This window comes from Rana temporaria, chromosome 11 (genome assembly GCF_905171775.1).
Source record: "Rana temporaria chromosome 11, aRanTem1.1, whole genome shotgun sequence".
Taxonomy (NCBI): Eukaryota; Metazoa; Chordata; class Amphibia; order Anura; family Ranidae; genus Rana; species Rana temporaria.
The window spans coordinates 54,548,711-54,563,929 of NC_053499.1; the positions used below are offsets into that span (position 1 = coordinate 54,548,711).

Sequence of the window (15,219 nt, forward strand, 5' to 3'; positions counted from 1 at the left end):
TCTATTGACTAGAATGGGACGCGACTTGGCAGGCGGCTGAGTCGCCTGACGAGTCGCCTGCATTTTGGCCACACTTCTGTAGTGCCTTTTAGGCCCCTCTGCATCCCCTGTTCTTGGTATTGCAGGTCTCAGAGTCCTTACATATCTCTCTGTCGTGCAGAATGTTTTGGCAGGTTTTATTTTTTTTGTTTTAATAATTTGTTGACTTTCTGCCATCTTTAACCACTTCCATACCAGGCACTTACACACCTTCCCGCCCAAGCCAATTTTCAGCACTGTCGCATTTTGATTGACAATTGCGCGGTCATGCTACACTGTACCCAAATGAAATTTTTATCATTTTGTTCCCACAAATAGAGCTTTCTTTTGGTGGTATTTGATCATCTCTACGATTTTTATTTTTTGCGCAACAACTAAAAAAAGACCGAAATTTTTGAAAAAAAATAAGTTTTTATTTTTTTTCTGTTACATTTTTTGTAAATAAGTAAGTTTTCTTCTTCAATCATGGGCACTGATATGGCGGCACTGGTGGGCACCGATGAGGTGGCACTGGTGGGCACCGATGAGGTGGCACTGATAGGCACCGATGAGGTGGCACTGATGGGCACTGATAGGCAGCGTTGGTATGCTGCACTGATGGGCACTCATAGGCGCACTGGGCACTCTTTGGCGGCACTGATGGGCACTCATGGGCACTTATGGGTGGCACAGATGGGCACTGATAGGTGGGCACTGGGCATAGATGGGCACTAAGAGGTGGCACTGATGGACACTGGGTGGCACTGATGGACACTGGGTGACACTGAGGGGTGGTACTGATGGCATTGCTGGGCACAGTCAGTGCCCATGTTGCCAGTCAGTGCCCATTTGTGGGCACTGATTGGCATGATTGCATTAAAAACAATTTTTTTTTTTTTATATCGATTTGTGCTCTATTGAGCACTGGGGGGCACTCCCTGGTGGTCCAGAATTGATCAATTATTCTCTTCTTTCATAATTGATGCATAGCAAACTGTGTTTACTATGGTTTGGTTTGTGAATGAAGAGGAAGCTCTGTACAGCGCTGTTCCTTCCCATTCATTCTGTGCAGCTGAGGCTGCAGAGATGCAGTTTGTCCTCAGTCTCCTTTCTCTATTTCAAAGGTGCAACATCAGAGGTCTGTTTAGACCCCTGCTATTTACCAAAGCCCCCAAAGGGGGCCCCAAGATGGCAGGAAGGGGCCCATTGCAGAATACAACATATTGTCAAAAGTATTGGGACGCCTGCCTTTGCACACTAGGGCCCAGATCCACAAAGAACTTACGGCGGCGTATCTATTGATACGCCGCGTAAGTTCTACGATGCGCTGGTGTATCTTTGTTTTGTATTCACAAAACAAGATACGCCTGAAGCTGGGCTAGATCCGACTGACGTACGTCTTAGTACGCCATCGGATCATAGGTGCATATTTACGCTGGCCGCTAGGTGGCGCTTCCGTTGATTTCCGCGTAAAGTATGTAAATTAGCTAGATACGCCGATTCTCACAACGTACGTCCGCCCGGCGCATTTTTTTACGTTGTTTGCGTAAGGCTTTTTCCGGCGTATAGTTACCCCTGCTCTATGAGGCGTACGCAATGTTAAGTATGGACGTTGGGCCAGCGTCAAATTTTCCGTTGTTTGCGTAAAACGCTCGCGAATAGGGCTTTGCGTAAATTACGTTCACGTCATCTAGGCATTGAGCGGGCGTAATTTAATTTGAAAATTCGACGTCATACTGAGCATGCGCCGTTCGAAAAAAGCGCCATTTACGTGGGGTCATGCTTAGTTTACATAAAACACGCCTCTCTGTTCCTCATTTGATTTAGGCGCGCTTACCCCGGAACATTTACGCTACGCCGCCGTAACTTTAGACGCAAGTGCTTTGTGAATACAGCACTTGCCTCTCAAAGTTGCGGCGGCGTAGCGTAACTACGATACGATACGCGCGCTTAATTTTACGCATATCTACGTGGATCTGGCCCATGAACTTTAATGGCAACCCAGTCTTATTCCATAGGGTTCAATATTGAGTTGGCGCACCCTTTGCAGCTACAACAGCTTCAATTGTTCTGGGAAGGCTGACCACAAGGTTTAGGAGTGTGTTTATGGGAATGTTTGACCATTCTTCCAGAAAGGCATTTGTGAGGCCAGGCACTGATGTTGGACAAGAAGGTCTGTCTCGCAGTCTGCACTCTAATTTATCCCAAAGGTGTTCTATCAAATTGAGGTCAGGACTCTGTGCATGCCAGTCAGGTTCCTTCACCCCAAACTCACTTATCCATCTCTTTATAGATCTTGCTTTGTGCACTGGTGAGCAGTCATGTTGGAACAGGAAGGGGACATCCCCAAACTGTTCCCACAAGGCTGGGAGCATGAAATTGTCCAAAATGTCTTGGAATGCTTACACCTTAAGAGTTCCCTTCAGTGGAACTAAGGGGCCAAGCCCAGCCTCTGAAAAACAACCCCACACCATAATCCACCCTCCACCAAATGATTTGGACCAGTGCACAAAGCAAGGTCCATAAAGACATGGATGAGCAAGTTTGGGGAGAAGGAACTTGACTTGCCTGCACAGAGTCCTAACCTCAACCCTGATAGAACACCTTTGGGATGAATTAGAGCAGGGGTCTCAAACTGGTGGCCCTCCAGCTGTTGAAAAACTACAAGTCCCATCATGCCTCTGCCTGTGGGAGTCATGCTTGTAACTGTCAGCCTTGCAATGCCTCATGGGACTTGTAGTTTCGCAACAGCTGTAGGGCCCCCAGTTTGAGACCCCTGAATTAGAGCAAAGACTGGGAGCCAGGCCTTCTCGTCCAACATCAGCACCGACCTTAAAAAATGCGCTTCTGGAAGAAAGGTCAAATATTCCCATAGACACACCCCTCATGGACAGCCTTCCCAGATGAGTTGAAGCTGTTATAGCTGCAAAGGGGGGGCCAACTCAATATTGAACCCTACGGACTAAGACTGGGATGTCATTAAAGTTCATGCGTGAACACTTTTGACAATAAAGTACATGGTATGTAAAAAGGGTCAAGCTGCGGGACTGTAAAAAAAAAAAAACGTCCCACTACAGGAGTTAAGGGCCCCGGGATCAATGGGAAGGGCCCCAAGCTTGGAGGAAGAGCCCTGCCTTTGGGTCAGGGGGGCCCTTTATGGTTTCTTGCATCATGGCCCTGAAGGTTTTAGTTATGCCTCTGGCACTGGATGAACTTGTCCCGGTACTGATTATGGTGCTTTCATGTGCATTTAAAAAAAAAAAAAGTACAGCAAGCTGCATTTTTTCACAAGTAAATGTATCGGAACTCAAGTGAATGCGCATGAACGCTTCATAAACGCATGTGAATGCAACTCAGTAGATAATAATAAAAAAGCCTAAAATGCATTGCAAACATGAGGCACACTTACTGAAAATACATTTTATGTGCATATAAACGTGCATGCAATACTGAACACAGGGATTGTGGTGTAAATGCGTCCCTTTTGATATGTTTTTTTTTTTTTTACCGCGTTACATTTACGATGAATGGGCCAGATCCACGTACATGCGCCTATCTTTAGGCGGGCGTAGCGTATCTCAGAAACGCTACACCGCCGTAACTTAGAAAGGCGAGTACTGTATTCACAAAGAAGTTACGCCTTTAGTTACGGCGGCGTAGCGTATATCGGGACGGCGTAAGCCCGCCTAATTCAAAAGAGGCTGGTTGGGGGCATGTTCTATGCTAACTAATCGTGACCCCACGTATTTGACGTTTTTTACGAACTGCGCATGCGCCGTCCGTGAAAGAATCCTAGTGTGCATGCTCCAAATTACGCCGCAAATCGTCAATGCTTTAGACGTGAACGTAACTTACGCACAGCCCTATTCGCGAACGACTTACGCAAACGACGTAAAATGTAAAAAATTTGACGGTGGCCCGACGTCCATACTTAACATTGCGTACGCCTCATATAGCAGGGGTAACTTTACGCCGGAAAAAGCCTTACGTAAACGACGTAAAAAAAAGCGCCGGGCGGACGTACGTTTCTGAATCGGCGTATCTACCTAATTAGCATATTCATCGCGTAAATATACGGAAGCACCACCTAGCAGCCAGCGTAAATATGCAACCTAAGATACGACGGTGTAAGACACTTACGCCGGTCGGATCTTAGGGAAATCTATGCGTAACTGATTCTATGAATCAGGCGCATAGATACGACAACACAACTCAGAGTTACGATGGCGTATCCGGAGATACGCCGTCGTATCTCCTTTCTGAATCCGGGCCAGGGATTGTGGTGTAAATGCGTCCCTTTTGATATTTTTTTTTACCGCGTTACATTTACGATGAATGTGTTTGCAGCGTGTTCACTTGAGTTGCAGTATGTATAAAAAGAGCATGCTGTCCTTTTTTTTTTTTACACACATGAAATCACGACAATGGTGTAAACTAGCTTTATTGGCATTTTTTTCTTGCATTTGCGTTCAACCTGCGTTTAAAATGTGTTTGACTGCACATTTTAACCGCAGGTTGAACGCAAATGCGCCCATCTAAATGCGCCCTAAATAATGCGCTAAAAAACTCATCATGCACTTTGAGGAAACGCCATGTGTGTCTTCTATGGCGACAGTTTGAATGGGCCTCTCACGGAAACATGCACCTCCACCTGGCATCAGCAGGGGGTGCCCCAAGCCTGCCGTAGGGGTTCCTAATCCTGGCTCTCGGTCACCGTAAAGCGACTTCAGCTCAGGCTTTTTATTGGGTCAAATAGCATTTTCTAGCTCAGCCGATAAGAACAAGTGGCAGATTGTCTGAGGCTGCAGATTTCACCGTCTAAAAATGAACTTGAACTGCTGACTTCCGCACATGATGACAGACTTCCCCTTTTCCTGTGTGCAGGCTGTGTATTAACCCATCAGTGTACGCTGTGCTGTACAAGCAGTGGTGTCACCCCCTGAAGCTCCCTACACATTGATCCCTGGGCTCTAGTATGCCCATCCTCTGCTCTCCTATCCATGAGTGTCATCCTTGGCTCCCCTCCTCTGTGGCACTCCTCCTCCCCTTTGGCTGTGAGTCTCCTGTAGGGGCAGGGCTCCTTTTCTCCTACACATCTCCCTCCCTGGATCTCTCCTCCTCCTCCTCCCTCTGTCTCCTCTTTACACATCTCTTCTACACCAAGGAGTGGATGCCTGCTCCATCCCAGTGACAAGGACCTGTACCATCAGCAGGTAAGATGCCCCTTGAAGCAGGGGAGACGTAGGGCTGCTGTCTGCACTGCTCCCTGCTGCAGCTCCATTATTAATTCATTGCCACTATTTAAATCCCTTTGACCCTCCCTGTGAATGTCTTGCCAAGCCATGTAGATCTCTCGGTGCTCTTGTTCCGGTACGCCTGCATCTGTGATCATTCCATTGGCATTACCCGAACTCGCAGAGCGACACCGGTGACATGTGACATTACTGTGCAGTGTTATTTAATTAGGCGATGACAATGTCCAGAGTAGAGTGACCCAGAACAAGCCGCCACTAATTACCCTTCATTGTCTGATAACATGGAAGGTGATGTGTGATTGGATGCTGTGGGTTACTCTCCGAATTAGAAAGTAAGATGAGTTAACTTTGTGATCGGTGAAGCATTGTGACTTGGAACTAAATTAACCCTTCGATCTGCGTAGCTGTCCGCCGTGTCATACAGGCAAGAAACGCGGTACGTTGGCTCCTGTATGGGCTGTTCTATTGCAGTCCATAGGAGGACAATGACACCTGTCAGTCCTATGTCAGTCATTGGAAAAGGTGCTCCATCCCGCGTTTCTCAGCTCCAGTATTCCCATCAGTTCTGTGCAATTGTAGAGTCTCCTCTCCTGTACTAAAAGCGCAGTTCTGCCTAACAAGAAAAAATAAATAAAAGTCAGCAGTTACAAAGACTGCAGCTTCTGACTTTTAAAATAAGGACACTTACCTGTCCAGGGCGCCCGCCATGTCCTCGCCCAAAGCCGACCTGTCCCTCAGCTCTGGGCGGAGGCGCCCGTGTCTTGTCGATCTGGTTCCCCTATCGAGATGATTCCCTGCCTGCCTGCGCAGGCGTGGATGAAGCCCACGGAAATCGCCGAACCTCGGGCGGCATCCAGGCTCATTCTTTAAAGTGTAACTCCTGCTGATCGGAACCCTCCCCCCCTCCGGTGTGACATTTGACACCTTTCAGGGGGGAGGGGGGTGCAGATACCTGTCTAAAGACAGGTATTTGCACCCACTTCTGGCCACAGACTGCGGGCAGGATGTCACCTCCCGTTCTCCCCCCCCGTTGTGCTCTGGGAACACTCAGCTCCCAGAGCACAGCGGAAGCCAATCAGCAGGCGCAGCGCAACTCGCGCATGCGCCGTAGGGAACAGGGCAGTGAAGCCAGAGCGCTTCACTTCCTGGTTCCCTCACCGAGGATGGCGGGGGGGGGGGCAGCAGAGTGACGAGCGATCGCTCCTCTTCTGCTGCCGACGGCGCTGGACTCCAGGACAGGTAAGTGTGCCGATATTAAAAGTCAGCAGCTGAAGTATTTGTAGCTGCTGACTTTTAATATTTTTTTTTCAGCGGACAGCCCCGTGGATTGGAGGATGTTAAAAAAAGAGCCAGGAGGCCGAACGAGCGCAGTGAGCCGTCCAAGCGAAGAGAGGATGTGAGGCCGACTGGCCACTTACCTCAAATTCCACGTCGCCCTGAAGGTTCGTGATTTCCGTCGGCAAGGATTGCGCCTGCGCAGTCAAGACAGGAACCATATCGATAGGAGGAACCATATAGTCAGATCATTGGCATTGCTAGTAAGGTGATCAGAAAGTGAAGCCTTTCGGCATCACAGCCTGGTTCCCTACTGTGCATGCGCATTCTGATTGGTCCCTGCTATTTTCTGGGACCTGTTTGTCTCCCAGAAGACAACAGGGGCAGGACAGAGGAGGGGCCGGACCTGGCGTAGATCGCCACGGATACTGCGGCGATCTTTTGCCAGAAGTGGGAGGAAATACCTGTATTAGACGGGTATCTGCTCCCCTCTCCCCCGCTAAAAAGGTGCCAAATGTGACAACGGAGGGGAGTAAAAATCCGGACAGCGGAAGTTCCATTTTTGGGTGGAACTCCACTTTAAGGTTACTATGCATGTTACAATCTGATCACACCAATCAAATGTAGATTTAGTAGATTGCCACCTGGATAAAAGCACTTGCAGAGCCCAGCAGGAAAATGTCATTGATTGGGATATTGGATTTTGTAGCTGTGTGCTCCCAAGAGTAGGGCTTAGCGTTGGAGGCAGGCCGCCGCCATTGTCTGAGAGATGCCTTTGTCAGGGCCAAAGATCTGAAGGAGAGGTTTATAGTCCATCAGTATGGTGAATTCCCTACCATACAGGTAAAGATGAAGCTTCCTAATTGCCCATATAAGCGCAAGAGCTTCTTTGTCAATGTGTGAGTTACGCCCCATGTACATGGGACGCTGCTAAACGTACGTTCAGAGGCAGTTGGATGCTTTTTTTAACTGCGCCTGAACTCATGCAATGTTATCCTATGTGACCATGTACACAGTCTCGTTTATTGCCGTTTTTAGTCAGTTGCGTTTAACAGTGTTTCTTTGCAAGCAAAAAAATGGGTTCAGACGCAGAAGATTTCCACGTTTCAGACGGTAACCCGCGTTTAGCAGCGTTTTGTTTATAGGCGTTTTTGGCCATTTAAAAAAATTATTAATGAAACGCTTCTAAACGCAAACGCCGCTAAACGCGGCATGTAAACGTGGGTTACTATATGTCAAGTTTAATCAATTAGGAGCAGTTTTAAAGTGTCTCGTGTACATGGAGCCTAATTGCTTTCTGCTTTTGTCAAGGGCCTGGAGGCGAATGCCACTGTTTTTTCTGACCCATCTGGTAAGATGTGAGATAGTACAGCCCCCAGACCATAGGGTGAGACATCACAAGCCCCACCTAAACAATCCAATCAATTAGTATCCAATCAGGTAGGCCCTTGCACTACACAGTTGTTGGTAGAGCTAAGGCTCGGTTCACACTGCCACGACTTGTCATGTGACTTGAGAGTTTAAAGTCACATGACAAGTCGTACCCCATTTACTGCAATGGAACAGTTCTAATCGGTGCGACTTAGAAAAAGTTTCCTGCACTACTTTCGGGCAACTTCATCATGACTTGTTTTGACTTCTGTTAATGAAGTCGCAAGCAAGCCGCAATGAAGTCGCGTGGCAAAGCTGCACCTTAAGTCATGCAACTTTCCAGTTGCGGCAGTGTGAACCCAGTCTAAAAGTAGTTATGCAATCAGATTGTAACATGTGCTGAGCTTTAGCCTCGGTTCACATTGGAGCGGGTTTGAAATCGCGCTGAACTCGCACTTTTTTAACCCAGCAATGCAATCCGACTTTGGGAGGCGATTTGACAGACATCTGTGCGGGTTCCTGTACAGACATCTATACAAATGGCCTCCCGAAGACGTCAAAAGTAGTACAGAAACTACTTTTGGGAATAGGTGCATCGCTGACTTTGAGTCGCACCGATTCGTACGGTGCCATTGCCGGCAATAGCTGCTTGATTTGGCATGCGATTGGACATCAATGTGAACCTAGGCTTAGTCTGATTTCACTGGATACTTTGAGCTTCTCACAGTGTACACTAGAAACTGCAGCAAGTCTCACAGAGCTCACCTCATTTCCTGGCCGGAGGACATCCAGCATAGTTTTTCCCTTTCAACGCCGACTTTCAATCATGGATGTTTAGCATCACATGTAGGTGTTACCTAGAGTGGTCTGCTGTTTTTAGGACAGCCACTCCCGCCAGCCATGATCTGCCTGTATCGCAGAAAGAAGCACAGAGGCCAAGTGATGACATCATTAGATATAAAATAAAGTACCGTATTTATCGCGGTATAACGCGCTCCCGCGTATACCATGCATCCCTAATGTTGCCCCCGAAATTCCTGTAAAAAAAAAAGTTATATGATTTTATTACTTACAGTTTTGGTGTCTTCCCAGCGTCCATCGTCCAGTCCGGCGTCCGTCTGCGGCCTCGATGGTGTCCTCCCGGCTTCTCCAGCGCGCGCCTCACGTCGAGTCCCCGCTTCCCGTGCTCAGTTCGAACGCCTCCGCTGACATATACCGAGTGCAGTATACTCGGGTACATTCGGCAAGGCTCGGCTTAGCTCGCGCTCACGCTCTGTGACATTTATGCGTGAGCACGAGCGAAGCCGAGCCTGGCCGAATGTACCCGAGTATACTGCACTCGGTATATGTCGGCGCAGGATTTCAAACTGAGCGCGGGAAGCGGCTATCGGCGTATATCGCGCACCCACGATTCCCCCCTTATTTTAAGGGGAAAATAGTGCGCGATATACGCCAATAAATACAGTATGTATCCACCAAAATACCATAAAACTATACTGTACATCACACTCTCACATTCATTACATGTGTGGGACACGAGCTGTAGGAGATGGCCTTTGCGCTCCACTTTTTGGCAATCCTCTGTTCCCACCAGGGATGCAACCTGAAAGGTTTGGCTAGCAGTTGAACAAGGGATTGTACCATACAGGCCACTATTACTATCATAGGGGCATATGCCCTCCCTCCTATTTCACAGGCAGTCTGGAGATGCCCCCCACGGAGAGCTTCCACTTGCAACAAATTGATGCATACAGGGTGCTGCTATGCGAGGGGGCATCTCCATGCTATACAAACTTGGTTGACTCCACTGCTAGATTATTTTACCAGGTGGCATGGGAGACTATCTGTCCATAACCCCTGAGGTGGAGGACTGGCGTAAATGGAGTACGCAAATCCATAAAGGGATCCATAATGTTACCTTGATTAAGGCAAGTTACAAAGTCCACGCCAGATGGTATTTAGTGCCGGAGCACCTGTCAAAAATATACGCAGGCACCTCAGCTACCTGTTTCAGGGGCTGTGGCCAGATAGGTTCACGGTTGCATGTGTGGTGGTCATGTCCCAAGGTTCGTCGTATTTGGATGAAGGTTCATTCATTTATTTTTTCAGTCACAATAGTCAACATCACTAAAGATGTCCTACTAAATGAGCCTTGGCCAGCCTTGGCATCACGTCCTCTTAGCTTTTTCTTCTTTTTTTCTTATTTAGGCCCCTTTCACACTGGGGCGGTGGGGGCATCAGTGGTAAAGCGCCAATATTTTTAGTGGCGCTTTACTGTAGTTTTCGCTGCGCTATTCGGCGGTACTGCCCATTGATTTCAATGGGCAGGGGCGCTTTAGGAGCGGTGTATTCACCGCTCCTACAGCGCCTCAAAGATGGGGCTAGCAGGACTTTTTTTTTACCGTCCTGCTAGTGCACCGCTCCAGTGTGAAATCCCTCTGGACTTTCACACTGGAGAGAAAGCAGCGGCTGTTTCAGGGCGCTATTTATAGCTCTATAGTGCCTGCAAAGCGCCTCAGGGTGAAAAGGGTCTTAAAGGGGTTGTAAAGGTATTTTTTTTTTTAAATAACAAACATACCATACTTACCTCCACTGTGTAGTTCGTTTTGCGCTGAGTGGCCCTGATCCTGGTCTTCTGGGGTCCCTTGGGTGGCTGTCTCGTTTCCTCCCCACAACAGCTAACCCCCGTTCTGGGAAGCGCTCTCCCGAGGGGTTTAGCTTGCTGGCGCGCTCCCGTGATACAGTCGGCAGACATAGCCGCCGACTGTATCACTCGGCCCTGACCTCCGGCGCTCTGCGTCATTGACTTGATTGACAGCAGCGGGAGCCAATGGCTGCGCTGCTATCAATCTCCAATGAAGAGCCGCCACAAGCTGGGGGAAACCATCGCGGGATTGCGACCCACGGAGTTTCGTTGCTCAGGTAAGTAAAACGGGGGGGCATTAAGGTGAAAAAACACAAAGCTCTACAGCCCCTTTAAGTTCTTGATGTTCATATTTGGGGGTCTGGAGTCCCTTTGGCAACAAATAATACTTTGCCAACCATGGTCTCTGGACGTGGGCTTTACTTCATGTTGGGCCTACTTCCAGGGATTACGATTTAAGATGGTCTTGACCTTGATATCTTTTTTATAGGTTTTGTTGTCCCACACTATGATCCAAGGGGTGATCGTATGGAAGACCACTTCCTAGTGTCCACAACCGTTTTGATATTTTATACCCATTTTCTAACACAAAATATGTTATTCCGGTTCACTTCTGATGGTGGTCAAATGCTCACTCATGAATTTGGCGAATACCCACCTAATTACCAAGAATTTTCAGTGTTTTGTTTCCTCCACTTACAGTATGTACCACACAGAGCTTGTTCACTGTTCTGCACAGTGCTCTTGTTATGCCTTGTACTCACGATCGGAATTTCCGATAGAAAAAGTTAGACAGACTTTTTCCATCGGAAATTCCTACCGTGTGTGTGCCCCATTGGAGAAAAGCCAGATCGTGTGTACGGGGGGGGGGGCAGGGGAGGGCTAGCATGGGGGGCAGGGTGGAAATCTCCCCCCGGGCTGGTGACACTATGCACAGCCACAGGCCGCCGCTACCAAATACTGTTTTTGCAGAGCAGGAATATGCTTGCTGGAGCTCTGTTAACTCCCACTGTGCAGCCATGCCTGTGTCAGCTCCGAGGTAGATGGCTGCAGAGCTGAGCTATGTCTCGTCTCACACATAGCTCAGCCTCAGCGCACACCAGCGCTGACATCCCCTTCTCTCTCTGCACAGACATGAGGAGAGATAGAGCTCATCTGCTCCTCCTCCTTCTGAGTCTGCCCTGCCCACACTCCTGGGCATGTGTGGGCACTGGACAGGAAGTTTGAACCCAAAAAAGCATCAGACAGCCTGCCTGCGCCTCAGCCTCCATCCTGGTAAGCTCACCCTTTCTAGTCTCTCCTGCCTCCCAGTGTATAGAAAGGGGTGCTCTGTGGACTTTGTTAAAGGGGAGGGGGGCAGGCTTTGGTGAGCAGAACCCCCCTTTACACAATAGTCCACAGCATGCACCCTAAAATCAAGTTTCCCAGAACACCCCTTACTGCGGACTCTGATGCAAGGGGGGGGGCTCTGTGCGCACTCTGATGCAAGGGGGGGCCTTTGTGCGGACTCTGATGCAAGGGGGGGCTCTGTGCGGACTCTGATGCAAGGGGGGCCTCTGTGTGGACTCTGATGCAAGGGGGGGCCTCTGTGCGGACTCTGATGCAAGGGGGGGCTTCTGTGTGGACTTTGATGCAAGGGGGGCCTCTGTGCGGACTCTGATGCAAGGGGGGGCCTCTGTGCGGTCTCTGATACAAGGGGGGGACTCTGATGCAAGGGGGGGGCCTCTGTGCAGACTCTGATGCAAGGGGATGCCTCTGTGTGGACTCTGACTCTTGTGATCATTAAAAATCTTAGACTGTTTTCCTCGATCCATCACTTTTCCCCGCTCTATGGGCCACTTGACTGGACTTGCCCCCCAGGCCTAAGGCTGCCAGCCCTCCCCTGCGGGGGGGGGGGGGCATTACTTTTACTCTTTTAAAAACATTAATAAAAACAATTGAATGAGGAAAATTAAAGTATGTGGTGAAAATGGAAATGTTTCATTAAAAAATTACATTGGTACGGTGATGGGGGTGGGGGGGGGGGGGGGGGCCAAGGATGTCAAAATATAAGCAGATTAAACGTAATCTTGGATTCCAAGCCCTATATGTGGAACATGTTTTATCTGTGCCAAGCCATTTCTTAGCATAGGTATTATTTTCCATGATGTGAAATAAGCTTTTAAGGGTAAAGTGTAGAAGAGCACAAATCTCCCCAATAGCTCTATACATGGCTGGTTTTCACCATTCTGTGTCTTTGAGCCGGGAATAGTGGTACTGGCTGTCCTTTCTCTGCTACTTGTCATTTAAATGATAAGCTGTCAATCTTCTTAACCCTTCTAATCTCCTTGTTTTGAATTATATTGTAACTGTACTGTCCCCCCTTAATTAATAAAGTGCTACGCAAACTGTGATATAAATCCTGTATAAAATAATAAGAATAATCGTAAAATAATAATAATATTTTTTTTACTTACCTTTTGCTTTATGCGCAATAAAACGACATACATAATTAATAAAAATCCATCGGTCATCTAGAGGTTAGAAAATCTGCATTCTAGGAATACTTATCAAGGTGATTTGCAATTCTCATTCTATCTCGCTCTCATGCTGGACTATTTTCTGCGGGATAATAGTTGTCCTTATTGCCCGTACACACAATCAGAAAATCTTAAGAAAAATACTTTGCTTTCAAAGCGATCATACGATAATCTGATTGTTAGTACACCGTTTTCGAGACCCGATCATGACAATTCATGCAAAATTATCAGATCGGAAAGCAGGAAAAATGTTTTCGTAAGATACCAAATCGTACAATTTTCATTTAATCAGTACCGTTGTCGTTCGAAATAACAATGCAAATACACTACAACATATGACATCACTTCTGAATTTTTATTCTGTTGTATGAGAAGTTTCATAACTTTAGTAAACTCTTCATTTTCAAAATGAGCCTAGCATACAAAAAAACAGATGACCATTCGTGCGATAATCTCATTTTATGTACCAGGCATTAGACTAGACTTTCTGAACAGAAGACAATATCACATACACTCCAATACCAACCCTTTATGAAGCCACCGTCATTACATTAGGGAGATACAGTAGAAACTTACTCATATGGAAATGTATACAGGTGTGCGGGTTGCCCTCAAATGGTAGGTGTTAGTCAAGGAAATGTCATGACCATGTCTAGCCATAAATGCATCTTTTGGGGAATTTTAGACATCCTGTAGATATGTTGCCTACTGTTTTCTCCATATCTGCTTTGGAAAAGTGTATGAAACTACAAGGGGGCAACTATAGTCATAGCAGAATATGCAGCCACTATAGGTCCTAGCCAATACACGGATCCTAGTTCTGGGTGTAAAGTGATTATCCAAACAACAAAGTCATTTGGACTTTGGAAGAAAAAAAATGGATGCATACAAAGCACAATGACAGAGTCTCTTTAAAACTCACCACCGTTCCACTTTATTTCTCCACAGTCCTAACCATTTGTAAACTTCCTGTTGGATAGTGTAAAGCCTCGTACACAGGCATTAGGGTGCTGATGGGCGCTATCATAGTTCATTCACACTTCCAGCCTTTTAATAGGAAGCCGGTGACTTGTCCTAAATGTTCCCCTATGGGGGAAGTTCCACAACCGACTGCGCAGTCTCCGGGCATGCGCAGTAACATTCTACGGGCAGGCTACGGAAATAGCCGAACAAAACAGCTGTTCGTCAGCTGTGGAACACGGAATCGGCAGCTAGCTGCTGAGACAGATAACCCGGCTTGTGGAGCGTACCATAAGTCAGCAGGGGAGGACGGAAAGCTTCACTGCACCACACCGTCAATTTCATAACATTTCCTCCAGACATGTATATTTATTACATCATTTAAATTGTGTTTCTCTGTAAAACGTCGGGTTTGAAACGGATCGTAGAGGGGGGGGGCTGTGTGCGGCTCTATGGGGCTGACAGAGCAGGAGGAGCTCACTGACTGACAATAGAGCGGCCCATCCAGGGCACCAGTCAGCGAGCACCCGGGCGAGGGAGGCTTCAGGGAGGGAGGAGGAGAAGATGACCATCGCCGAGCTTGTTCCACAACCGACTGCGCAGACTCCGGGCATGCGCAGTAGCAGGCTACGGAAATAGCCGAACGCAACAGCTGATCATCAGCTGTTGAGTGGAACAAATACCATAGGCGGAACCAGCTTGTTAAGTCACCGGTACAGAGGTATGGACAGAAAGAAGGAATTAAGCCCTGTACACACGATTAGATTTCTGATTAAATAAAATCGTTGGACACAATCTGATTTTTAACTGATGGTGTGTAGGCAAGACTGATGAAAGTCCACAGCTATTGATTAGCTTTAAACAAAAAAAAAATAATAGGAAAAGTATTGTAAATAGCAATATGCATAATGCTCTTAAGCCAGATTTACATCTCTCCATGTCCCCCTTTGTTTCTTTTAGGCCTCGTACACACCATCGGTTAAAACCGATGAAAACGGACTGAAGGACCTTTTTATCGGTCCAAACCGATCGTGTGTGGGCCCCATCGGTCAGTTAACCTTCGGTCAAAAAAATTTGAACTTGCTTTAAAATTTAACGGATGGACGCCTAACAGATAGGTCAAAACCGATCGTTAGTATGCAAAAGCATCTGTTAAAAACCCGCGCATGCTCAGAAT

The 15,219-nt window shown here is 47.5% G+C and overlaps 1 protein-coding gene across 1 annotated transcript in view; it reads left to right on the plus strand.

Annotated features, from left to right (window-relative positions):
* Window positions 1-4,945: 4,945 nt before the first annotated feature.
* The window catches only part of SLC25A22 (solute carrier family 25 member 22), a 126,205-nt gene continuing 115,931 nt past the window's right edge, over window positions 4,946-15,219 (plus strand). Inside the window, exon 1 of the mRNA XM_040328532.1 lies at window positions 4,946-5,231. The gene's annotated coding sequence lies outside the window, so the exon portion shown is untranslated. The remainder of the gene's footprint in view (window positions 5,232-15,219) is intronic.